Source organism: Henckelia pumila, chromosome 4 (genome assembly GCF_033568475.1).
Source record: "Henckelia pumila isolate YLH828 chromosome 4, ASM3356847v2, whole genome shotgun sequence".
NCBI classification, from domain to species: Eukaryota; Viridiplantae; Streptophyta; class Magnoliopsida; order Lamiales; family Gesneriaceae; genus Henckelia; species Henckelia pumila.
The window spans coordinates 82,892,408-82,902,258 of NC_133123.1; positions in this window are offsets into that span (position 1 = coordinate 82,892,408).

Genomic DNA, 9,851 nt, shown 5'->3' on the forward strand with positions numbered 1-9,851 from the left:
ATTCTTTTCTTTTCTTTCAAATTCTGCAAATTGATGTCTAGATTCATAAACATGCATTGTTTTTGTTTATTTTTCATCATGAACTAACTTTTCGATTCTAGAGGAATGTTGTAGTTAGTTGAGATGATTTCTATGATTTTTTTTATTTGTGATTTAATTCCTCAATTTAATAGTATTTTCTTGATTTGATTGCATTCAATTAACTGATCACTAGTTAAATCGTTATATTTATTTGAAATCTAGCACTCGAGAGAGAAAATTTTGAACATGATAATAGAAAAATACATTGTTGAATGTTTATATAGTTCGGGAGGCGTATGACGTTAGCAAAGCTTGAGTAAGAACATCGTTTTCATATATCATTAAGTCTAGATTTTTAATAGAAATATATATTAGAATCAAAACTTAAATGATACATTATAATTTTTACTTGGAAAAGAGAAATAGAAATAAATAAGTGTTCTTGGATATTAAACAAGCGGAATTCATGAACATAAATTAAATAGAAGTAGTTGTTGTCGAAATTAAATTAAATCAAACCTCTAGATATTTTTCTTCCATTGACATTCTCTCAATTATGTTGTTTTCTTATAAGTTCTTCTAGTTAATTTATTTAAGTTTGAAATAATCACATTCTTAATTTTATAAATAAAATCTTGTCTATTTTAATTACAAGCATTAATATATTTTTAAATAGATACTCTTCGTGAGAACGATACTTTACTCACTTTCTTTATTAAAACTTGACATCGTGCGTTGCAAGCAAGAAAATACGCAACAAGTTTTTGGTGCCGTTGCCGGGGAGTATTTTATTTGAGTTTATATAGTATTGTTACTAATTTAGTATACATTTTAATTTAAAGTTGTTTTAAATTTTTTCAGTTACCGAGTCGTTTTCTCTGTTTTTATGCGAAGATCTCATAAACTTGATTCTTTGCTTTTTGATCCTGAGATCAAAATAATTGCAATATCCTTAAGGAAGAAAAGAAAAGAGGAACTTAAAGCAATGACTGAGAATAACAACGACAATGAACAACAGGCCCCCTTGGTGAAAATCAGAGATTACTTTAGACCAGTGATCCATACTCTTTATTCCGGCTTAGCTCATGAAACTGTCAATGCCAATAATTTCGATCTAAAGCCCGCATTGATCAACATGGTACAACAGAACCAGTTTAATGGAAATGCCACTGCAGATTATCATATGCATCTGAGGACATTCTTGGAAATCACAGATACGGTAAAAATGAATGGTTTTCTTGAAGATTTTATTAGACTGCGTTTGTTTTCATTTTCTCTCAGGAATAAAACAATGTGTTGGCTTCAATCATTACCGCTTGGAAGCACAACTACTTGGGAGTACACGATAGTGAAGTTTTTGGCAAAATACTTTTCTTCTGCTAAGTCCACTCAATTGAAGATTGATATCAACACATTCAAGCAGCATGATTCTGAACAGCCGTACGAGGCTTGGCAGCATTACAATGACCTGCTTAGGAGGTGCCCGAACCACAACTACCAAGATTTGGTGCAAATTGAATTGTTTTACAATTGACTGAATGCACCCACAAGGATATGTCTGTGGATTCAGCTACTGGAGGCACGATATTTGCAAAGGATCCTTCTCAGACATATGAGATTGTTATAATCCTCAATTCTCATATTTGAATATAAGAAACAAAACAAAGAATTGCATACAAATATGAATCCAAACACAAGAAAATCCCAGAGTAAGGCCTCTGTAGCTCCCTATCTAAGCTACTCAGTTTCCAAATGAAGAATATGTTGAATGAATCTCTACATTCTCCCACCCCTTAGAATATATTGGCTTTCGTAAGTATCTATCCAACCCAACTATCTTAAGCCCATAATAATATAGGCCCAATATTGGACTTCTAAGCCCAATTCTAAGGTACGTAACAATACTCCCCTCCAAATTAGCCTTGTTCAAGGCTAAGAGTCATAGGTTGATTCTTGTTCTCTTCCATTGCTTCAGCAGCAAGTTGTTGGAACTTGAATGCAGCCTAGCCTCCAGTGCCCATTGTGTTGTCATCACCGCTATCACAGTTACAAACTTCATGTCCATTTCTCTCCCATTATCTCCAGCCTATGTGATCATTTGAAACCAAACTCCCACCACCAGTACACCTATATCTTCCATTTGGATGAAGTAGTTGTTTACCATCATCATGTAATTTACTAATTGAACAATAAAATCGGCATATATCCATCTTCTCACCCACAATTTATTTTCATTGGCTCAGAGGGTAACTTCTTTCCTCTGTCCCATATCTTGTTAGCATCAATCAACCCATCAACTCGGATAATAAAGGAACAACCATTTGTGGCTAAATCAGTCCTTGAATAGCATGGATATCTGCAACTGGAAACATGCAAGTTTTCATCCCAATAACAATATGAACCCCAGCATGTCGATTTCCAAAAATTGGACAAAACCCAATTAGACCCTTCCAACCAACCTTAAATACTATTATCTCAAAATCAAGGTCAGTTAAGACATGACCAAAATCCAGAAATTGAAGAGGATCAACAACAAGAGTAATAACCTCAAATTTCACCAAGGAATTCAGCGACCCAATCAAATTGACTGTGCAACTTACTACATCTTCTCCTCCCATATCTTTTTGTCTTCTCAGTTTTGGTGCCCTAGCTTCTTCCCCCTGTTGTTCGGACAAACCCTTCCTGATTAATCGTGACAAAAAACCATGGGTTGTGTTGTTTCTCTCCTGGTCCTGATTGAAATTTCCTTCACGATTCTCGCCATTATTTGTATTTTCTCTACTAATAACGACCAACAGTTGTCCGCTTCCTTATCTTCCGCGTTAATTTGGGCTAGTTCGTGTCCATGTACTAAATTCCTAGGCTTGGCCTGGTTCCTAAATCATTTATTTAGGCCCAGCCGAATGTATATGTCAAGACCCAAACCTTTTCTTACAAATCCCTCCTCAAAGTCACGACTCATCTCCCAAACCCTAATAATTGTAATTCGACTCATCTCCCAAACCCTAATAATTTTAATTGGGCCATGGGCTTCTTCTTATTTCCAATAAACAACTCAAAGGCTTAATATAATAATGTCCCATGTATCTCTTTCCAGCCTTAGCCCACTCTTGGGCTACCCAATACTCATTCCTCACGATCTTTAGTCTTAACCTCTTACACTCATGTGCTCCCATCACAGTAGCAGTCAGCGAATTCATCACCTCACGGCCTTTGGATCTTTGGGTCAATTGAAACCATCAGAGCTTTGGGTTCACATCTAAAACTCTCACGGGAATGTGAACGTTTTGCCTCTCTTCTATCTTCAGTTTGGTCCATGATTCCATGGATGTTTCTACCACGAACATAGGATGCGTACCTTCGAAGTTGCTCTGCAACTCTTCTGCCATCTTACCGTTGGTGAAATCTTCTCCCAACCCCTTACTTTCATTTTGTGCTTTTTGTGATTCTCGGCGTTGGTTCACAGCTTGAATTCCAGCTTCCACTGGAATGAATTGTTCTACCAATGGCTTCAATCCCAGCAGAGATTTGAGAGATTTGTTAAGTTCTTCCATCTTGTCGGCCATGATTTTTGTAGTTTTTGCCATGATTCTCAATCTTTCCCTCATTTTTTTCAATGCCTTCTCCATGACTTTGAATCTTTCTTCCTCGCTGGTTGTCAGATCATTTTATTCCTCCAACCAATCCGGCAGGTCGAACCAATTTTTATGATCCTCAATTCTCATATTTCAATATAAGAAACAAAACAAAGAATTGCATACAAATATGAATCCAAACACAAGAAAATCCAAGAGTAAGGCCTCTGTAGCTCCCTAGCTAAGCTAGTCAATTTCCAAATGAAGAATATGGTGAATGAATCTCCACATTCTCCCATCCCTTAGAATATATTGGCTTCCGTAAGTATTTATCCAACCCAAATATCTTAAGCCCATAATAATATAGGCCCAATATTGGACTTCTAAGGACAATTCTGAGGTACGTAACATAGATGCTGAAACAAATGACTCTCGATAGATTTCAATGGCCTACTGAACGATTTGGAGTCAAGAAATCAGTTGTAGTATATGTCGAGGATCCTATCACATCTCTTTCTGCTCAAGTATTCGCGTTGACTACACAAATAGCTGTTGTAAACAAGGTGAGAACGGAAAATTCTGAAGTGTGGCTATCACCATAGAAGAGTCACATACTCTTGGAGAGGCACAATTCATCAACAACAGAGGCTATGAAGGATATCGAGGTAATCCTGTTCCAAATACTTATCATCCTAGTTTGCAAAGTCATGAGAACTTCTCTTATGCAAATAATAAGAATGTTGAATCCTTATCTGGGATTCAATGCAAATAAGAGCGAAGGTAAGTCGTCTTTTGAATAGCTAGTTGGAACTTTTTGGTGGAATATGGTAAAAGGATGGCAAAGGCTGATTATCGTCTTGATAGCCTGGAGACGCATATGAGTAATATGGGTGCCACGATGAAATATTTGGATACAGAGATTGGAACACTGGAAAATGAATTGAAGGATCAAAACAGAGGTCAGTTTCCAAGTAATACTGAAGTGAATCCAAAAGAGCAGTGCAAAGCATAACATTGTGAAGTGGAAAAGAAATTGGGGCTGATGAACCCAAAGCTGAGGTTGAGAAAGAAAAGACAGTTGAAGATGCTGAAGTTGGAGATAGTAATAATAGCGAGAGCAAGCATATGGAGTCAAAGACTGAATTTGAACAAAAATCTGTGCAAAATCCTAATCTCCCCTATTGACCGCTTATTTCGGTATTAAAAATAATTACTGACAAGCGTACCAGATCAAGTTATAGTAAGTGGACAAAGAGTCTAAGTATCGATCCCACAAGGACTGTTGTCAATTCTCAAGAATTAATTATTTTACTTAATCTAGACAAAATAATAAAACGAGTGCTAAGAATTAACTAAAATTTTATTAGTAAAATAAAATAAGAATTAAACTAGAAGAAGAATAAATTCAATTAAATAGAGACAACCAAGACACACGCAGGTACCGAACAATTCATGCAAACAAGTGACAAATATCGGATCCAGATTTAATCTTAAATCACGACGAATTCTCCTAATTTATTTAACAGTCTATTTTTAGAACAGTTAAACCTATTCAAATATTGGCGTATCAATCTTTCATAATTCAAATCAAATTCAAATGCATTTGGAATTTTGAGAATTCAGTTTTCACCTAAAGCCGCATACTGAAACCGAATACTATTTATAGTCGGTTTAACCATATGTCAATTATTGGAGTGATCAAAATCAATTCCTAAACTTTCGACTCAAAATTAATTAACAAGCAAGTAAATAATTGATCAGGTTATTCACAAGAAAGAATTTAAATCCAATAATCAATAATTTGAAGAAAGATATAAAAATCCCAAATCAAAATCCACAGTTTTAAAAAAAATCTATTCGGCCCAATCTCGCCATCTTGGTTGAAGAAAAACTAATCAATAATTGAAAACAATATTCAACAAAAGTTTAATAATCTAAAGAAGAAAGAAAGAAAAACTCGAATGGAGCGTTCTTCAATCTTCAAGCCTTCTAGCCGCCGCCTCTCTGATGCGATTCGAACCCCCAAAATCACATTCTGAACTCTCTTATTTATATGTCTTTAAAATCCCATAAAATAAAACCCGGCAAGTTAGGAATTTTAATTTCCGAAACTTTTATTTTTTCTAATTCTGCGACATGCACGGACCCTGGATAAGGGTCCGTTCCCACCTCCGGGTGCCCACTGCCTCAAATTATTTTTTTCCTCGCGACATGTCCGGACCCCGTGCCACATCCGTGCATGGGTCCGTGCATACATATGTGTCAGCGCGCAGTTTTCTTGAAAAAATCATATCTCGAGTTCTAGCCGTCGGATCGAGACGAAATTTGGACAGCAGCTTCAAAACATCTTGAGCTGGATTGTGAATGGTGAAGATCGGATTTAAATTTTCCTAGCATTAAAAATAGATTTTTGACCATTGCTGCTCCGTAATTTATGCTTGCGGCTCTTCTCTTGCTCCAAAAATAATGATTTCTTCAATATGTCTACAAAAATCAACCCGAAGAGTGAAATGCACACACATGTAATAAATCATGAATAAAACTTATAAATAATATGAATGCATGCAAAATAAACATAAAAATAACACAAAATAATGCACACAAAATGCACGTATCAACTCCCCCATACTTAAATCTTGCTCGCCCTCGAGCAAGACAAACAATGCAACAAGCACACCACAAAAACAAGAGTAGGAAAAATTCATGGGAAGCTGCCTCAGAGAAGCCATATGTCAACTTAAAACACGAATGCTCTCAACCTTTCATAATACACTGTCGATTTAGCGTGAACGTGCGTGTGTGCTTTGTCATTACAGTTTCATGCAACTCAAATAGAATCCGTTTACACGACTGCTTAGTGACCTATAAACACATCAGTGCAAGTTCCTTCTAATGTAACCATTCCTTCCAGATAACACTAAAATTTACACCTCCCTCAAGATTTTGAAATAACAAAAAAAATAAGGGTGATTTATATTTTTAATGCACCTCCGCCCCATAAATTACCCACATACTTAGCTACAACTAAGATAGGATTAGGATTTCAATCCCCTCGTCTATAGCCCGGATGAAGCTCCAACCCCATTTCATCCGCATACTTAGCCTTTGATTTAGGGATTAGGATTTCAATCCTTTTTTTTTTCATGGCCCGGATGGATTTTTTTTCCAAAGTGCATATACAAATCACTCAATTTTGAAGTTACAAAAAATAAATCCGAGATCATGAATGCACTTATTAGAGTATCACCAAAATTCACAAGAATACAATCGAGTTCCCTAATCACCTAGTGTCGTGCAATGGTCAAGCAGTAAAAAAAAACATCATCAAATCCTTCGCTACAATTCACTGGTTTAACATGAGTGCTTAAAAATATTCACGGTTCAACCTATGGTTTCTCATGTCAAGTCAAGAGCAAAACTAAAATTTTTTCACAAAAATCATAACTCATATCATCATTGGCTCCCATTAATCATCCTACTCAACACAAATTCAAACAATGACTAAAACAAACTAAATGCAAATAAACTAAACGATTACTAATACAACACAAACATAACAAACAATGCAATAAACTAGTCTACCCCCCATACTTATCCAAAGCATTGCCCTCAATGCTTCACAAACAATGAACATAATGCATGAACAAACACACAAATGCAAGATGAACACAAACATAATGAAACACTCCCCTGGTTTATGCTTCGTCCTCTTCCTCCATCTGTAAAACTCCAACGACATCTTCTTAGCGGGGCCACATACTGCACATATAAAGGCGACGGGTAAGGCAGTGGATTAGCAAAAGATAAATAAAAAAACAATAAAAAGTAAAGAAAAGAGAACACTGGGTTGCCTCCCAGTCAGCGCTAAAATTATAGTCCATAGCTCGACTATGCAGAAGCAGTCATCAAAGAGCGGCTGCCGCCCATAGTAAGAATCATACGACTCTACGTATGAGTCTTGATTTCCTACGCCCTCAAGCTTGGCGTGAAATTGACATGGAAAGCTTGTCGGTCCAACAACACTCGGCATGAACTTATTATTTTGGGAAGAGACTCGGAATCTAGGCTGACGCTCATAAATGATGTAATACTGTGGAGTTGGCGTCAATGGCAAGAACAGATCTTCTGATGGTATACATGTAAAGTCCATTGACGAGGTCATATCTTTCTCCTTGTATGTTTCTTCCTCCTCCACTGTCACTTTTGGCTCTTTTTCGCATGAAGATTCCTCAAAAAAAAATTTCATCTTGATCTGGCTCAATTACGGTTGCAGGATCACATTCACATGCAAATTGATCAACACAAATCGCTTTATTCTCTTGGTTGATATCTAGAACGGATTGCATCTGAAGCTTCATTTGTTCATCCAAGAAACTCACATAATTGATGTGAGTTTCTGAAAATTTCTGGTTGATCTCTGACTGTTTATTAACAATGCCCTGCAACTGATTCAAAAATTCTTCAGAGTATGCTCCATTCTCCACGTTATGCTCAAGAGGTAGCTTTGAAAACTTTGGGTAGTGGGGTGTTGGAGGATATTGGTGACTCCAAACCTACAGAGAAGAATTCCAATGCCAATGATAGTCGAAATGTGCCATATCATTTAACAAGTGCATCACACTGTTGTAATCTCTGTTGAACATGTGACTTCTAGTGGCCAAAATTCCACAATCTACCCAACTTCTTGTTGTCTCATCCAAACCACCATAGAAAATCTGAGTTAGCGTGTAGTTTGAAAAATCATGGTGGCGAAATCTGTCTGCCAAATCATTGAAACTCCCCCAAACAGCAGAAAATGGATCCGAATATTGTTGGCTTAACCTTGTGAACACTTGTCGATCATCCATCTTCAAGTACCTCACAAGTAAGAAAAAATATAATTAATAATTAAAAATAAAACAAATGCAAGAAAAAAAATGTCTAGTCTCAAGAAAATAATCTATCCTAATATTAACTGAACAGTCCCCGGAAACGGCTCCAAAAACTTGACCGCTTATTTCGATATTAAAAATAATTACTGGCAAGCGTACCAGGTCAAGTTATAGTAAGTGGACAAAGAGTTCAAGTATCGATCCCACATGGACTGTTGTCAATTCTCAAAAATTAATTATTTTACTTAATCTAGACAAAATAATAAAACGAGTGCTAAGAATTAACTAAAATTTTATTAGTAAAATAAAATAAGAATTAAACTAGAAGAAGAATATATTCAATTAAATAGAGACAACCAAGACACACGCAGGTACCGAACAATTCATGCAAACAAGTGACAAATCTTGGATCCAGATTTAATCTTAAATCACGACGAATTCTTCTAATTTATTTAACATTATATTTTTAGAACAGTTAAACCTATTCAAATATTGACGGATCAATCTTTCATAATTCAAATCAAATTCAAATGCATTTGGAATTTTGAGAATTCAGTTTTCACCTAAAGCCGCATACTGAAACCGAATACTTTTTCTAGTCGGTTTAACCATTTGTCAATTATTGGAGTGATCAAAATCAATTCCTAACCTTTTGACTCGAAATTAATTAACAAGCAAGTAAATAATTGATCAGGTTATTCTCAAGAAAGAATTTAAATACAATAATCAATAATTTGAAGAAAGATCTAAAAATCCCAAATCCACAGTTTAACAAAAATCTGTTCGGCCTAATCTCGCCGTCTTGGTTGAAGAAAAACTAATCAATAATTGAAAACAATATTCAACAAAAGTTTAATAATCTAAAGAAGAAAGAAAAACTCGAATGGAGCATTCTTCAATCTTCAAGCCTTCTAGCCGCCGCCTCTCTGATGCAATTCGAACCCCCAAAATCACATTATGAACTCTCTTATTTATATGTCTTTGAAATCCCATAAAATAAAACCGGCAAGTTAGGAATTTTAATTTCCGAAACTTTTATTTTTTCTGATTCTGCGACATGCACGGACCCTGGATAAGGGTCCGTGCCCACCTCCGGGTGCCCACTGCCTCAAATTATTTTTTTCCTCGCGACATGTCCAGACCCCATGCCACCTCTGTGCATGGGTCCGTGCATACATATGTGTCAGCGCGCATTTTTCTTGAAAACATCATATCTCGAGTTCTAGCCGTCGGATCGAGCCGAAATGTGTACAGCAGCTTCAAAACATCTTGAACTGGATTGTGAACGGTGAAGATTGGATTCCATAGCATTAAAAATAGATTTTTGACCATTGCTGCTCCATAATTTATGCTTGCGGCTCTTCTCTTGCTCTAAAAATCATGA